Genomic DNA, 18,987 nt, shown 5'->3' with positions numbered 1-18,987 from the left:
TCCTTTTCTGTGCCTCAAATTTGCCAAGCCCTTTGGAACCTCACAGCCTCTGTTCTTAGGAGTGTCCCCCACCAGGAATGCTGCTTCCTGATCCCAGGGCTGGCTGGTGCTCGTCCTTCAGGCCTTGGCTCAAATGTCACTGCCTCTGAGGGTGCCTTTCTCTCTACATCCTCACCAACACTTGTTACATCTTGTCTTTTGATTGGAGCCCTTCTGCCAGGTGTGAGGTTATATTTCATTGTGGGTTTGATTTGCATTTCCCTGATGATGAGTGACACTGAGCATCTTTTCATGAGTCTGTTGGCCATCTGTAGGTCTTCTTTGGAAAAGTGTCTATTCAGGTCCTCTGCTCACTTTTTCAAATTGGATTCTTTGCAATTTTTGGTGTTGAACTGTATAAGCTCTTTATATATTTTGGGTATTAACCCTTCAGCAGATATATCATTGTAAATATCTTCTCCCATTCAGTAGGTCATCTTTTTGTTTTATTGATGGTTTCCTTCACTGTGCAAACACTTTTTATTTTGATGTAGTCCCAACAGTTTATTTTTGCTTTTGCCTGAGGAGACATATCTAGAAAAATGTTGCTACAGCTGATCTCAGAGAAATTACTGCCTGTGCTCTCTCCTAGGATTTTTATGGTTACAGGTCTGACATTTAGGTCTTTAACCTATTTTGTGTTTATTTTTGTGTATGGTGTAAGTAAGTGGTCCAGTTTCATTCTTTTGCATGTAGCTGTCCAATTTCCCCAGAAGCATTTATTGAAGAGACTGTCTTTTCCCCACTGTATATTCTTGCCTCCTATGTTGTAGATTAATTGGCCATATAAGTGTGGGTTTATTTCTGGGCTCTCTAGTCTGTTCTATGATCAATGTGTCTATTTTTGTGCCTGTCCAGAATGTTTTCTTTTCTTTTTCTTTCTTTCTTTTTTCTTTTCTTTTCCTTTTTTTTTTTTTTTTTTTTTTTTTTTTGCTTAGAGATCTTTGTATTTTTCCATTTTATTTTTTTACATACTTTTTATTTTTTAATTTATATCCAAATTAGCTAGCATATAGTACAATAATGATTTCAGGAGTAGAATCCAGTGATTCAGCCCCTACAAATAACATCCAGTGTTCATCCCAACAAGTGTCCTTCTTAATGCCCCTATCCACACTGTTTTCATTACAACAGCTTTGTAGCATATCTTGCAATCTGGAATTGTTATACCTCCAGCTTCGTTCTTTTTCAAAATTGTTTGGCTATTCAGAATCTTCGGAACCATCATGCACTGCTGGTGGGAATGTAAACTGGTGCAAAAACAGTATGAAACCACTGTCAAACATGAGGGAAGTTCCTCACAAACTCAGAAATACCATATAATCCATTAATTCCACTACTGGGAGCTATCCAAAGAAAATAAAAAACACTAACTTGAAAAGATATATGCAACCTTATATTTATATGGAAGCAACATCAATGTCCATCATCAGATAAATTGATAAAGAAAATGTAGTATACACAATGAAATACTACTCAGCCATAAAAAAGAATGAAATCTTGATATTTGTGACAATAAGGGTGGATCTAGAAGGTATTTTGCTAAGTGAAATAAGTCAGACAGAGAATGACAAATACCACAGGATTTCATTCATATGTGGAATCCAAAACACAAAACAAGTGAATAAACAAAAAAACAAAAAGCAGAATTAGACCTGTAAATATAGAGAATAAACTGATGGTTGCCAGAGGAAAGGGGATGGGGGGGTGCAAAATGAGATAAGGGGAGCAGGAGATACAGGCTTCCAGTTATAAAATGAGCAAGTCACCGGAATGAAAGGTACAGCATAGGAAACACAGTCAGTGATGTTACAATAGCATCATATAGTGAAAAATGGTACCTACACTTGTGAGCATAGAGTGACATATAAAGCTGTTGAATCACTGTGATGCATACTCACAACAATGTAACATGTGTCTCGACTATACACACATACACACATACATGAAATGTCACCACCTCTGAGAGGCCCTCCCTGACCACCCAGCTATTTTCTCTGACATCCCCCGCTCCTTCCCTCTACAGAGCTCATCCCTCTCCTTAATTATCTGTCCCACTTACATTATCTCCCTTGATTCACTCACTCATTTACTTTCTGTCTCCTCTAACAGCATATAGTTCCATGACGGCTGGGGTCTTGGCTGTCATTTTTGGCCAAGCACTCAGATTCAGTACTGGGCACACAGAAGTCAGAAATATTTGTAGAATAAATGAATAAATGAATATTATCTGCCCAGCACTTTTGTGCCTGTCATCTCATTTGATCTATCAGGAAATCATTTTGAGATAGGAATTACTGTCTCCACTTTATAGATGAGGAAAGTGAGCCCCAGGAAACTGAGTGCCAGTTATACAGCAAAGCAGTGGCAGGGCTGGGATCCAAAGTCACGTCTGTCTGAGGGTCCTGCAGAGCCCAGGGGGACACAAGAAGCAAATGAAAGAGTGTGTATGTGAGCATGTGTGTGTGTGTGTGTGTGTGTGTGCGCGCGCGTGCGTGTGTGTGTTTCTGTTTGTGCCTGTGCCCCTAGGCCTGGACCTGGCTCTATCCCAAAGGCCCAGGAGCTCTTGGAAGAGAGAGACCTCATCATTTTCATACTTCTAAGTCCAGAACATTCCACGGGACTTTCAATTGAGCTTCAGTAACAGTTTGCTGAACTATTACTCAAGAGCTGTGTACATGTGAGCTCTCATTGTTTGAAGTCCCTTTGTTTTTCAGCATGTATGTCAGGGGGGAGTCAGTGAGCCTCTAGGAACCAGCTTAGCAACAGTTTAGGGTTAAAAAATGAATGTGCTTACACAGAGAGCATGAAGCATGGAACCAACACAGTCCTCTGATGTTTCTTCAAGGGCTCTACACACAACCTGTCTGGGCCTCTCCATCCAGCCTACTATGTCACCTTTGAATTGGAAGATGAAATGTATATCTGTGTGAGTGTGTGTGTCTGGGTGAGTGGAGTCTTGTGTGTGAATCTGGGAGTGTCTGTGCATGTGTGTGTGTGTGGACCTGCATGTGATGTATTGCTGGGTCCATTTATGGCTATGAATCTACATGTAGATCTGTGTGTGTGTGTGTGTGTGTGCGTATGAGTGTGTATGTATCCTGCCTCCCCCTCCAGACTGTAAAGTCCTGACAAGAGAGATACCAGGTGGGATCTTTCTCTGTTTTCTATCACTGGCCACTTCCTGGGTATCCAATAAGTGCAACTGATTAATTTGTTAATTAGCAGATGAGCACAGGGCTCGCCTTTCCCCTGGATCCCTGTCCACACTGCTTCCCAGAGTCACAGTGAGACAGCCCCCACTCCTCCACCCCACACCCATTTGGCCCAGCTCCCTCCATCCCCCTTGGACCGCTGATACTCCCCCCTGAAAAGTTCTCAAGGGTCTGCTCTGGCTGGTGGTGCAATCACCAGCGAGGCTAGTGCTCCCCACCCCCTACACCCTCCATCCACTCATGCAGGGCACGTCCTGCGGTCAGTGCAGAAGGAGGAACTGTCTGCAGAGTCCCCAACACTGGCTGCCTCTGTCCTCACCAACAACCGCGGACTGTTCCAGCCCCACAAACGCTTCCGTGGCTTTGTATCCATTAAAGGCACAATCTTGCTCAACCAATTAATGAAGCACCTTCTCTCCCACAATTCTTAAATTTCCCCAGAGCCAAATGTAAAGTGTATACAATTACACAGCTCACAGTTTGATAAAGGAAGGCTGACATCTTTAATAATTCTCAATGAAAGAACATCCTGCGAAGGAATTGTTTAATTAAAAGACAACAATGGGATAAAAAGCAAATAAAAAGGAAAAAAAGAGAAAGATTGCAACTATTAATTCAGAACTAAATAAATACCTTCCACTTGAGATTCCTTAAATACCTTCCTAGAGTTCAGGTATACTTGTTTAGCATGCAAATGTCCAGCATTAAACATGTCTGTAAAATGAGCAGCTATACTTTAACTAAATTTCTATCTCCCCATTTAAAGAACAGCAGAAATGTCCCAGGAACACTAGAATTCCAGCTCTGAAGGCGGGACTCTGCTCTGACTCTCCAGGACAAATTTGTGAGGCTGGGGGAAACCTGGACTCAACAAAAAGATGCTTAACTAATTGAGGGCAGGCCAGAATGCAAAACTCTGCTTCAGGGAAATGGAGTTAATGTACATTTCCTTATTCTTCCCAGTAAGTGCAAGTAAAAAAAAAAAAAAAAAAAAAAAAAAAAAAAAAAAAAAAAAAAAAAAAAAAAACCAAACATCATACAGAAATAATTTAAGATGAATCTGAGGAGAGGAGTAAAGGTAGACCAGCTAGGGACCATGGGACCTGAAGAACATGGGAACTAGATCTCCAGGTTTTCTTTTCACTTCATATATTCTAGACCCAGAGCTGAAGAGTTGGCAACCCAGAAACACCAAAAGGCATAAGCAAAACAAACAAACAAACAAAAAAACTGCTATTTCTAGCCAAAGGTCCAGGAAATGGACAGCCTAGCAAGACAGAAACAGACAATAAGCACTCTACCCCAGCCAAACACCACAAAGCACAGTGTTGCCCCTGCACTCACCCATACCAGTGAAGGCACAGTGGACCCCTTAGACTTCCACCTTTGCAGGCTGTAACAAGTTTCCTTTCCTCAACCAAGATGATGTCATAGGAGGTTTAGCAGTGAGTCAGGATGTTCACCACCACCCAAGGATAAAAAGGCCACCCTCCTCTCCCCCTGTGGAGGCCAGATGGGACCTCAGGAAGATGGAGTTGAGATTCCCAAGTTTTCTGCCAAGGAGAAGCAAGAAACCCACACCTCCGCTGTCAGCAGAGGCTAGGAAAGCATCCTGTCCTGGACTTTATCTTCCCTTACCAGTAATGAGATGACAGCACCACCCCAGAGTGGTGTCATAAGGAACCAATGAAAACAGAAGGTTTAAGTAAAACCCAGAGCTTCATAACATAGTACCCAAAAATGTCCAGGATTCAAATGAAAATCACTATTCATACCAAGAACCAGGCAGAACTCAAACTGAACGGAAAAAATCAAGCAACAGATTCCAACAGTAAGATGATGGAAATGTTAATAACAATCTGGCAGAGATTTTAAAGCATCCATCATACAAATGCTTCAGTGGACAATTGCAAATATACTTGAAACAAATGAAAAAATAAAAAGTCTCAGCTAAGAAATAAAAGATATTAAGAAGAACCAAATGGAAATTTTGAGCCAAAAAATACAATAACTGAAAATAAAGCTCAGTGGAGGGGATAAACAGCAGAATGGAGGGAATAAAGGAAATAATCAGTGAACTGAAAGATACAACAATAGAAACCACCCACTGTAAACAACAGAGATAAAATAAACTGGAAAAAAAAAGTGAACACAGCTTCAGGGACTTGAGGGACTGTTAGAAAAAAAAAAAAAATCTAACATTTGAGTCATCAGAGTCCTAAAAGGAGAAAAGAAAGAGGGTGGGGCTGTAAAAGTGCTTGAAGAAATAATGGTTGAAAACTTCTCACATTGGGCAAAAGATATAAATCCACAGATTCAAAAATATGAGTGAACTCCAAGCAGGAAAAACACAAAGAAATCCATAGCAACACACATCAGTATCAAACTTCTAAAAATTAAAGACAAAGAAAAATTCTTTAAAGCAGCAAGAGATAAAAAGTACCTTATCTACAGAGGAAAAGCAATTCAAATGACAGTAGATTTCTCATCAGAACCACAGAGGCCATTAGGAAGTGACACAACATTTTTCAAGTGCTGAAAAAAAAAACTATATCCTGTAAAAATATCCTTCAGGAATGATGGGAAAATAAGGGTATTCTCACGTGAAAAACTTGAGAACTTGTTGCCAGCATACCTACCCTAATGGCTAAAGGAAGTTCTCTGAATAGAAAGGAAATGACAAAACAAAACAACTTGGAATATCACAAAAAATAAAAGAATGAGGTAAGCAAAAATATGAGTATATACAGTATACTTTCCTTCCCCTCTTTAGCTTTCTAAATTATGTTTGAAGGTTGAATAAAAATTATAGCACTGTCTAATGTGATTCTAAATGTACGAAGAGTAAATATGTAATATAAGATAATTACATATTATAAATGGGAAAGGTAAAAAAAAATAGAGGTAAGGTTTCTGCACTTCACCTGAACTGGTAAAATGTCAACAGCAGATTGTAACGAGAGAGAGAAAGAGAGAGAGAGAAAGTGATACTTAGAGCAACCACTTTCACAACTAGGCGAAGAGAAACACCTAAAACCTCTATAGATAAATCAAAATGGAATTCTGAAAAACATTGAAGTAATCCAGGGGAGGCCAGAAAAAGGAAACAGAGAAGCAAACAAAACAAACAACAAAACAATAAATAAAATGGCAGACTTGCACTCAAATATATCAATTATGACATTAAATGCAAATAATCTAAATACAACAACTAAAAGACAGAGACTGGCAGAACAGATTAAAATTTATAAGCAACTGGGGCACCTGGGTTGCTCAGTCAGTTAAACGTTCAACTTCGGCTCGGGTCATGATCTCACAGTTCATGGGTTTGAGCCCCACATCAGGCTCTGTGCTGACAGCTCAGAGCCTGGAGCCTGCTTCAGATCCTGTGACTCCCTCTCTCTTTATCTCTCCCCTGCTCGTAATCTGTCTCTCTCTCTCAAAAATGAACTTTTTTCTTAAATTTTTAAAAATTATAAGCAACTATATACTACCTATAACATTTGTTGTAGGAACATCATTCCAATATAACAATATAGAGGTTGAAAGTAAAAGGATGAAGAAAAATATAGTATGCAATCAAAAGAAGGCACGAGTGATAACATTAATATCAGATAAAGTAGACTTCAGAACAAAGAAAATTACCAGAGGGGCGCCTGGGTGGCGCAGTCGGTTAAGCGTCCGACTTCAGCCAGGTCACGATCTCGCGGTCCGTGAGTTCGAGCCCCGCGTCGGGCTCTGTGCTGACTGCTCAGAGCCTGGAGCCTGTTTCCGATTCTGTGTCTCCCTCTCTCTCTGCCCCTCCCCCGTTCATGCTCTGTCTCTCTCTGTCCCAAAAATAAATAAACGTTGAAAAAAAAAAAAAAAAAAAAAAAAAAAAGAAAATTACCAGAGACATAAGGGACATTACATGATAATAAAAGGGTCAATCCATGGGGCGCCTGGGTGGCTCAGTTGGTTGGTCATGATCACTCAGGTCATGATCTCACAGATCATGAGTTCAAGCCCTGCAACGGTCTCTGGGCTGACAGCTTGGAGCCTGGAGCCTACTTCGGATTCTGTGTCTCCCTCTCTCTGCCCCTCTCCCACTCATGTTCTGTCTCTCTCCTTCAAAAACGAATAAACATGAAAAAAATTTTTTTCAAAGGGTCAGTCCACCAAGAAAGTACAGCAATCCTTAATGTGTATACACCAAATAACAGAACTGTAAAATATGTAAAGAAAACTGGATAGAACTAAAAGGACAAGTATTCATATCACAATTATAGTTGGAGGCTTCATCCCATCTCTCTCAACATTTGGTAGAACTAGACAGAAAATTAGCAAAAACAGATAAGTACCTAACAGCATCGTCAACCATATATGTATATATCCTTATTTATAGAACACTCCATTGAACACCAAAATACACATTTTTTTCAAGTGCCCAGAGAACATAGACCAAGAGAAACCATGTCCTGAACCATAAAACAAATGCCAACGAATTCAAAAGAATGGAAACTTTATCGACTACATTCTCTGACCACAACTGAATCAAACTAGAAATTAATAACAAAAAATAACAGTAAAATCTCCAAATACTTGGAAAACAAACAGCACACTACAAAGCAGCCTATGGGTCAAAGAGGAAGTCTCAAGGAAAACCAAAAATACAGTCAACTGAATGAAAATGAAAATACAACCTATCTAAATTTGTGGTGCACAGTTAAAGTAATAACGAGAGGAACATGTATAATGCTAAAAGCACACATTAGGAAAGAAGAAAAGCCTCAAATCAATAAACTAAGCTCCCACAACAAGAGTCTCAAAAAAAAAAAAGAGCAAAATAAACCCAAAACAAGCAGAAGGAAGAAAATAATAAAGATAAAACCAAAATCAATGAGACCAAAAACAGAAAAACGTAGAAAGGATAAAAAACAAAAAAAAGAGTTAGTTCTTTGAAAAGATCAATAAAATTGACAAACCTCTAGCAAGACTGACAAAGAAAAAAGAGACACAAATTACCAATATCAGCAATGAAACAGGGAATATCTAGACCCACAGACAACCATAGGAGAAGGGAATATTGTGAACAACTCTACACATCAAGATTTGGCATCTTAGATGAAATAGCCCAATTCCTAAACACACACACAAACAACAGCAACAACAACAACAACAACAAAATATACAACTTACCCAATATGGAATAGAGAATCTTCTAACCATTAAGAAAGTGAAACCATAATCTTAAACGCCCCCCAAAAAGAAATCTCCAGACCTAGATGGTTTCACTGAAGAATTATATCACATGTTTAAAAGTGAATGCTAATTCTACACAATCTCTTCCAAAAAATAGAAGACAGGGAAATGTTTCCCAATTCATTTTATGAAGCTAGCATCACCCTGATATCAAACCAGACAAAGACCATAGGAAAGAAGAAAACATTAGGCCAATATCACCCATGCATGCAGATGCATAAATCCTTAGCAAACTATTAGCAAATGGAATCCGGTAATATACAAAAAGGACTAGACAACATGACAAAGTAGGGCTTATTCCAGGAATGCAAGGATATTTCAAAATTTGAAAATCAATCAGTGTAATAATCCACCATATTAACAGGCAAAAAGAAGAAAAGTCACGTGATCATATCCATCAAAACAGGGCATTTCACAAATTTCAATATCCATTCATGATAAAAACTCACAGAAAAAGGAATAGAGGGGACTTCCTCAACTTGGCAAAGAGCATCTACCAAAAGACCTATTGCTAATATCATATTCAATGGTGGGAAAAAAACTGAATGCTTTCCTCTTTCGTTTGCTCCTTATTTGATATGGCAAAAAGCAAGAATATCTGTTCTTACTCCTCCTATGCAACTTAGTACTGGAGGTTTCAACCAGTGCAATAAAGCAAAAAATGGAAATAAAAAGCCTACAGATGGGAAGGGAAGAAATAAAACTGCTCCTGTTTGCAGATGACATGATTGTAAAGAAAATCACAAGGTATCTAGAAAAGAACTTTTAGAAATAATAAATGAGTTTAGCAAGGCCATATCATACAAGATACACATATAAAAACCATCTACTTTTTATATACTAGCAATGAATATATGGACACTGAAATTAAAAACACAATACCATTTACAATTGCAAGAAATAAAAGAAATACCTAAGTGTAAATCTAAACAACACATGTATAGGACTTGTATGCTGAAAACTACAAGATGCTATTGAAAGAAATAAAAGGAGAGAGATTTAAATAAATGGAGAGACATAGAATGTTTATGGATTGTAAGACTCAACATCAATTCTACCCATATTGATATACAGGTTTAAGTAATTCCTATCAAAATCTCAACAAGATTTTCCCTAGATGCAGACAATATTAATCTAAAAAGCAAAAGAACTAGAATAGCTAAAACAATTTTGAAGAAAAAATAAAAAGAATAGACAGGGAAGAATCAGCCACCTCAATTTCAAGACTTATCATAGAGCTACAGTGATCAAGATTGTGTGGTATTGGTGGAAGGAGAAACACACAGATCAATGGAACAGAATACACAACCCAGAAATAGTCCCACACAGCTGTGCCAAACAGATCTTTAGCAGAAGTGCAAAAGAATTCAACACAGGAAGAACAGCCTTTTTTTTTAAGTTTACTTATTTATTTTGAGGGGGGAAAGCAGAGAGAGAGAGAGAGAGAGAGAGAGAGAGAATCCCAAGCAGGCTCTTTGCTGTCAGCACAAAGCCATCAACATGGGTCTGAATCTCACAAATTGTGAGATCGTGACCTGAGCCAAAATCAAGAATCGGACACTTAACCAACTGAACCACCCAGGTGCCCCAGCACAACAGCCTTTTTAACAAATACTGCTGGAGTAACTGGACATCCACAAGCAAAAAAAAAAAAAAAAAAAAAAAAACAACCTCAAACTAAGTCTTATACTGTATACAAAAATTAACTCCGAATGGATCATAGACTTAAATGTAAAACCTAAAACAATAAAATTGTTTTAGGAAAACAATATGAGAAAATCTTCAGGATGGAGGGACGCCAAGGCAAAGTATTCTTAGACTTGACACTAAAACATGATCCATGAAATTAAAAATTAATAAATTGGACTTCATCAAATTGAAAAACTTCCTGTCCCTGAAAGATCCAGGGACTTTTCAAGCTGCAAAAGTTTGAAGAAAACAAAACAAAACAAAACTAGGGGCGCCTGGGTGGCTCAGTCAGTTAAGCATCTGACTTCGGCTCAGGTCATGATCTCACGGTTCGTGAGTTCAAGCCCCACTTTGGGCTCTGTGCTGACAGCTTAGGACCTGGAGACTGCTTCAGATTCTGTGTCTGCCTCTCTCTCTGCCCCTCCCCCACTGGCGCTCTGCCTCTCTCTCTCTGTCTCAAAAAAAAACATAAATAAACTTAAAAAAAACTAGACTGGGAGAAAATATCTGCAAATCATATATCTTACAAGGAATATGAAGAACTCCCAAAACTAGGGGCGCCTGGGTGGCGCAGTCGGTTAAGCGTCCGACTTCAGCCAGGTCACGATCTCGCGGTCCGTGAGTTCGAGCCCCGCGTCAGGCTCTGGGCTGACGGCTCGGAGCCTGGAGCCTGCTTCCGATTCTGTGTCTCTCTCTCTCTCTGCCCCTCCCCCGTTCATGCTCTGTCTCTCTCTGTCCCAAAAATGAATAAACGTTGAAAAAAAAAAATTAAAAAAAAAAAAAAAGAACTCCCAAAACTCAACAGTAAAAAACCAAACAATCCAATTAGAAAATGGGCCAAAGACATGAAGAGACATTTCGCTGAAGAGCCTATACAGATGGCAAATAAGCACATGAAAAGATATTCAATATCATTAGCCACTGGGGAGATGTAAATTAAAACCACCGTGATCTATCATCAGGTACCTATTAGAATGGTTTAAATTAAAAAATAGTGACAACATCAAATGCTCATGAGGATGAGGATAAACTAGATCATTCACACATTGCTGGCGGGAATAAAAATCGCCACAGCCACTGCGGAAAACAGTTTGGCAGTTTCTTAAAAAAAAAAAAAAAAAAAAAAAGCAACTACTACATGACCTAGCGGCTGCACTCCTGAGCATTTATCTCAGAGAAGTGAAGATATGTTCACACAGAAAGCTACACATGAGTGTTTAAAGCATTATTCGTAACAGCCGAAAACCAGGTAAAACAGAAAAATGTCTTTAAATGAGTGCCTTGTTAATAAGCACTTCTTGGTACATCAGGCCATGGAATACTACTCAGGTCTGAAAAGGAATGAACTATGGGTACAGGCAACAACTGTGTGCATTATGGATGTGTGCGACAATCCCCAGGGCATTGTGCTGAGTTATGAAAGTTAACTCCATCGGCTACATGCTGAATAATTCCATTTATACAACATTCTTGAAATGACAAAATTATAGAAATAGAGAACAGATTTGCAGTTGCCAGGCGTTAAGGAGGGATGGAGCTAGGAAGGGGAGTGTGTGGCCATAAATGGCAAAACACAGCATCCTTGTCATAGGAATATTGTGTATCTGGACAGTATCAATGTCAATATCCCAGCTGTGATACTTTACTGTAGTTTTACAAGCTGTTACCATTGGGAGAAACTGGATAAAGGTACAATGGACCTTTCTGTATTATTTCTTACACCTGCATGTGACTCTACAATTACCTTAAAACAAAAAGTACAATAAAAAAAAAAAAAGTTGAGGGCAAAGTCCAGAATCCAGGATGCCAAGCATCCCTAAAGGTCACCTGTATGAGCCACCAGAAACTGCAGAAACAAGTAACCCAGTTCCTGAGTCTCATGGCACTGAAAAGTGGCTCATGGCACTGAAAGAAGGGAGAATGATGAAAGCAGGATTGTCCTCCCAGAAGACCACTTCTCCAAGGTGCCCAGATGGCAGAGGATATACTCCATGGCATCCCATCATGGCCACTGTCCTCTGCTGCCCATCACAGCACTCTGCCTTGACAGGAGGAAGGCATAAGGCTGGGATTGTGAGGGAAATGATGGCAGAATCACCCAGCTCCCAGGGCACAGCTCTGGCTCATGAATACACTAGCAAGATAATGACTATGAAGTGGGCAACTCTGGAAAGACCTTCCAGCCGAGCCATAGACTCTAAACATGCCAAGCTGAAAAGCTGCCCAGCAAGTCTCCTGTCCAAGGTACCTTCTGGGGAACCCTAGGTTTACAAGATATTCTGGGGGAAAGGTTTCAATGGTCAAATTAGTTTGGGAACCATTGTATTTTGCGTGCCGTTCTGACAACTCATACTGTAAATTAGCATATTAAAGGCACTACCTTTAGTATGGAAATCCTACCATAAAGAATCAGTTTAAGTGTGTTCAAGCCAGCCTTTCACAATTTGATTGGTCAGAGAAGTCTATTGCCATGCAACTTCCTTTTTAATTACAAAAAACACACTTTGAAAAATGATGATCTATTCCTACCTTCCACTGGATTCAAGTGACCCAAAAGAATGGTCACTGGCCTCTGCTTGGACACATGTGGCAGTAAGGAGCTCCATCTCACTAAGCAGATCCTTCTACCAGTGAACAGGACAGTGGACATAGCTTAAAAAACAAAGGCCCTAAAGAAAAATAATTGTGTACCTGAATTTGACTATGGTACAAGAAGGAGCTACAGGGCCTTGGACAAATGGTGTAAGTGCTCTATTCCCTCATCTGTAAACTGGAGCTAATAATGCCTGCTTCACGTGGTGGCTATGAGGATTCACTAATAGTAATCGTGATCATACCGACTATTATTGATCACTTACTATGGGCCAGTAGTGTGCTTGATGGTTTCCACCACCTTAAGGGCAGCCATTCCCATGGTCAGAGAAGGAAGCCGAGACTTGGAGATGGTAAAGAGCTCCCTGAGGTTACTGTCAATACTGGTAAGTCGCTGCACTGAAATCTGAACACAGACCATCCAACACCAATGTTTGTGCTCTTCAACAGAGTGAATGCAAAACACCCAGCATACAGTGGATACTCAGTGGAAACATTCTGTCACTTCTCACTTTCCAAAGCCCTGTTAAGAATGCAGTGCCTGGACTTAAACATTGTACCCAGATGTGCCCTGCTCACTCCAACAACACCAGGGCTCTCATCAGCTAATGGTGCCTCAGCCCCACTGAGCTTCTGTGCAACCTCCCATGACTGCCCCCAGGAACGACCTACCCTAGCCTTGTCCCACAATGTGGGGCTCACAAAAGCATTGTCTTGATTTGCCAGAAACCTAAGGGCCCGTCTGGGGATATAATAATTAGTGCGAAATGAACATGCCAGTAGTTATCTCTTTGTGGAAGTAGGTCTTAATCATCTTGGGCTGCTATACCAAAATAGCTTAGTTGGGTGGCTTAAACAATAGGCATTCATTTCAAACTGTTCTAGAGGCTGGGAAGTGCAAGATCAAGGTGTCAACAGATTCAGTTCCTGGTGAGAGCTCTCTTCCTGGCGTGTAGATGGTTGCCTTCCTGTTACACCTTCATGTGGCATAGAGAAGGAGCTCTCCAGTCTCTTCTTCTAACAACACTAATCCCATGGTCAAGGCTCCATCCTCATGACCACATCTCAACCTAATTACTCACAAAGGCCCCACCTCCAATACCGTAACGCTTGGGTTAAGGCTTCAACATACAAACATTCCATCCATAGCAGGGTGTTGCTAAAGGACACGGTCTCAGGGCACCTGGGTGGCTCAGTCAGTTAGGCGTCCGACTTAGGCTCAGATCACAAACCCGTGGTTCATGAGTTTGAGCCCGGCATTGGGCTCTGTGCTGACAGCTCAGAGCCTGGAGCCTGCTTCGGATTCCATGTCTCCCCCTCTCTGCCCCTCTCCCACTTTCACTCTGTCTCTCACTCTCTCAAAAATAAACATTTTTTACAATTTTTAATAAAATAAAAAATAAAAGACAGTCTCAGGAGAAGAGTCAACAGAAGAATTTTTCATTATAATAGATATTGCTAAATTGCCATCCAAAATATTTATACCAATTTACACTCACCAAGAGTGTATTAAAGGGAACATTTGCCTGCAACTTCTCTATAACTGAGATAGAAAAATGTCAAAGATATGTTGCTAAATGAAAGAAAAAAAAACAAGCAAATGCATGCTATGATCCAACCTTTAAAAAAACTGTAATTACATGGCACTGTATATGTTGGGAAAGACGAACAGATGTATACTCAACTCTTGATGGTGATTATCTGTGAAGGTGGGAGACAAGCCTTGTCCACTTTCAGTTGCATGGGGAGTGATCATGACTGCAGTTTATGAAACTGTTTTATTAAGTCTATAAGGAGAAGAAAAGGGGCGCCTGGGTGGCGCAGTCGGTTAAGCGTCCAACTTCAGCCAGGTCACGATCTTGCGGTGCGTGAGTTCGAGCCCCGCGTCAGGCTCTGGGCTGATGGCTCAGAGCCTGGAGCCTGTTTCCGATTCTGTGTCTCCCTCTCTTTCTGCCCCTCCCCCGTTCATGCTCTGTCTCTCTCTGTCCCAAAAATAAATAAACGTTAAAAAAAATTTAAAAAAAAAAAAAAGGAGAAGAAAAATATTCAAGTTACTTAGAGAGAGAGAGAGAGAGAGAGAGAGAGAGAGAGAGAAAGTGATAAGGTATTAAATGTAAAACAAAACTAAAAAAATTCCAGATGTGAAGAAAATGAAACCAAGTGATTATTCTCCAGCACAGCTCATCATCAGAAACCACCCCTGGGTTTTCAACAGAACGAATTCCAGATGAAAACACTACATAAGAAGGCAGTTTCTTGACCCAACTTTAGTGACCATGGCACTTCTATTCCAGCAGCATCCAAGTCTCCATTTACACAGCTAAATGAATAGCTCCTAAGCTGTTGGTCTATATGAAAGGGGTGCATGCTTACTATTAAAAACAAAATTAAAATCCCCATATTCATTCTACTCTGAGGCAACCATCATTACCTACTTCATTTTACTTACTTCCAGATTTGGTTCTCTGCAAGGATCCCTAGGGTATCTTACATATTTGTAATAAATGATATGTATGTAGTAAGATGATACAATCTTGTGGCTTGCTTTTTCCCTCCCAGTCTAATATGCTCATCTCCTGCATCTTGGCAAATGTTCATGGAATGGCTGCAGGCACGATACTCCATCACGTGGCTATGCCATACTTTCCGGAACCACTCTCCTAATGCTGGCTCTTCAGATTATCACCAGTTTTTTCATTCAGCTGTTTTGAACTACGTCATCCAGTAAGCTTTCTGTGTAATTAGGATAATCCCTTAGGAGAGATTCCTAGAACTGAGATTTCCAGGTCAAAAACAATATAAACATCTTTACAGTTCCAGATATTCATTACCAAATTGTCTTCCAGAAAGTCTTCCCCAGTATGCAGCGAAAGAGACAAGTGTCACCAAAGTCTCACCAGCACGGGATGTTCTGTAATTGAGTGGTGAAAAATGGCATCCTGTCTTAATTTGCTTTGCTTTGATTACAACTGAGGTTTTAGTGGTTTTCCATATGTTTGTTAACAAGCTGCATTTTCTCCTGTGATTTGCTGGATCCTGTTCTTTGCACAGTTATCTACTGAGGATGATCAGTGTCATATCTTAGTTTCTCTGAGTCTGCTTTCTCACACTTCCGCTAAGACTCCCCTATTTCCTGACTCCTATTGGTGCCCACTTCAAATAATAATAGGAGTGAAATTTTAGATCTATGGGGCACTCAACACAAGCACTCTGGCCTGATTTGCACAACAGCCCTATTTGTAGGACGAATGGGATTTGTAATCCCCATTTTACAGAGCAGAAAGCAGAGGCCTGAAGTGATTACATTGGCTTCTCCAGATCACATGGCCACTAACTGGCAGGGCTGGGACCAGAAAGTGCCCTTCAATTTCAGGAGAAAACGTAGCACAGGGTAATGAGTCCAGGTCTATATACCAGCTCTGCTCTAACCACTTGCACCACCCCGGACAAGTACAGACCTCTCCAAGCCCCAGGAAAACAGGAGCAATTTCCTCCAGGGGCAAGTGAAAGGGCCAAATGAGATCATGGGCGTGTGAAGCCAAGCACGGTTCCTGGCTGACCATAACTGCTCTATAAATCATTCATTTCACACACAGTTGCTGATGTCATGGGGGCCACTCTGCTTGGCCCTGGGAATGCAATGATGAGCAGGAGTTCGAAGTCTGGCAGGGAAAACAAACAGACATAGTCCTAACTGCCAATCCACGTGGCAGGGCCCTCACAAAAGCATGAACAAGGCACTGAGCGGGCACAACCCAGACCCCCTGTCCCCTCAGCAGGGCAGACTCCATCACTCAAGGTCAAATTCATCCTTCTGAAGCTTCACATTTGAGCAGTCTGGCTCCTCCAGCCCATTGTCATCCATGAGGGGTCATCAGACCAAACAGAATGACTCTCATAAATTTTTACATGCCCCATCCATCAAGCCCTCCCTCCATGACTCTGCTCTCAGCCGAAGGAGCCTACATTTTGCCTGATAATATGCGTCTCTGATTCTCTCTGCCCAGAGACCCAGCCACCCATTCTCAGGGTCTGACTGCTTCAGAGTCTGCAGAGAGCTGTCCCTCTGGGGGTCTCAGTCCCACACTGCACCTGGCTCCTGGGGAGCCAGGAGGGAGCTAACCTTCAACATGACTGAGGGACTAGGCTCTGATCTGGTCATTTATTCTGACTTCACAGGGCATTCTGATGCACAGGAAGAGGCCAGAGCCCTGTAACTAGCATGAAGGGAGATATGGAGGCGGCAAAGCATTAGAAAAACAGGTGAGTTCTCCATCAAAGAGATCCTGGCTGGCCAGGTGACTCAGAACGAATGACAGTCTCTCTGTGCCTCAATGCCTTACCTCTGAAACCGGAACTAAAAACAGATCTTGCTTCAAAGGTCTACTATGCAAATTATCGCAATCATGGACATAACTGAGGCCTCAACTGTCCCAACAGCATTCAAACTGTAGAGTAATAAGAGCCACCAATTACTGAGCACTTCCTGTGTGCAGGAATGTAGTTTAAGCATTTCTCATATATCATGTTAATAATGTCTTAGCATAACCCCATTCAATCATTTAGCCAAATATTTATTGAGCATGTTTCTAGGTGCTGGAGATACAGTAGTGAGTGAAACAGACAAATGTCCCTGCTCTGATGAAATATACATTCCAGTAAGAAAGACAGAAAATAAACAAGATAAATAAGCAAAATGTATGATAAGCTATACTGCCATGAGTGTTGAGGAGAGAAATAGCTAATGTCAAGTTGGGGGTTAAAGTCTGAGAAGGTTGGCCAGGGAAGGCTTACTGGGAAGCTGACAGTGACAGTTTGGGTTATCGGTAATAAATTCACTCCTCCACCACGTGGGTGGTATATACTACATAACTCCACTTTGGCAAATGGAATGTTAACAGACATGAGACAAGCAAAAGCTTAAGATATTTTTGTGCAGGCACTTGCCGTCTTGTGCTTCTGCCATGGCCAAAAGAGAACAGTAGCTACTGTTCCTCCATATTTAGCTCCAGATGAGATGCCAGGAAGCAGACCCACAGGTAGAAAGAGAACCTACCAAGTCCAACTGGGATCAGTCAGCCCAGCCAGCTGGCAGGGATGCACGAGATGCTGGATCTCAGTGAGATCTGGGGTTATTTGTTACATAGCATTATGCAGTCATTGCTGACAGAGGAATTTTGAGTAAAGACCTTAAGGAAGTGAGAAAAGCAGCTACGTGACTATCCAGAGGAAGACTGTTCTAGGAATTGAGGAAAGCAAGAGTAGAGACCCAGCTGGCATATTCAAGAGATAGGAAAGAGGCCTGCGTGACTGCAATGGAGAGACTAAGGAGAAGGGCAGTAGGAAATGAGGCCAAAGAGATGATAAATGGCTAGATCAAGCGAGACTTTACCTGCTTGGACGAGCAGGTAATTTACCATCCAAACCAAAACACATTTTTAAAATTGAAGTATAATTTGCATGTAGTAAAATAGATTCTTTTTGTCCAATTCTGTTTGTTTGATAAACTTAGACAGTCATGTAACCAGCACCATAATGAAGACATATAACACAAAAATTCCCTGTGCCTCTTTCAGTCAATGCCTCTAGCCCCGGAAAACACTGAGCAGGTGTCTGCCCATATAGTTTCACCTGTTTCCAAACATCATTAAATGGACTCATGGAGTACAAAAACCTTTTGGATCTGGCTTCTCCCACTTGGCATATGCTTTTGAGAACCATCCCATGTTATTGTGTGTATCAGCAGTTTGTTCCTTTTCAGTGCTGAATGATACTCCATTGTATGGATATACCACAATTTGCTACCCATTCGCCGGCTAAAGGACATATAGGTTATTTCCAGTTTGGGACTTTTATGAATAAAGTCGCTATAAGCATTTGTATGCAGTAAACCAGAACAAGGCTGAGAGTGAGTAATTCTCCTGGGGCAAGAGGTGTAAACGGGGAGCAGCCCAGGCAGATCAGGGAGGGTCTGCCTTTACCTGACGAGGGTCAAGGCAGGGACTCTGGCTGTCACCCCTGCGAGATGGGAAGCTATGGAAAGATTCTGAGCAGAGGAATGACGTGGTCAGCTGACACTGTAGCGGGTTCATTCTGGCTATAGGAGGCAAAGGCAGAAGCAGGAAGACCAACTACAAAGCTATTGCTGGAAAACTGGTGGCTTAGACCAGGGAGCTGGACTCCCCAGTGGCCCGGAGTAATCCAATTCCAG

This window comes from Lynx canadensis, chromosome D2 (assembly GCF_007474595.2).
Source record: "Lynx canadensis isolate LIC74 chromosome D2, mLynCan4.pri.v2, whole genome shotgun sequence".
Taxonomy (NCBI): domain Eukaryota; kingdom Metazoa; phylum Chordata; class Mammalia; order Carnivora; family Felidae; genus Lynx; species Lynx canadensis.
Note: the sequence above shows the minus strand (reverse complement) of the source record.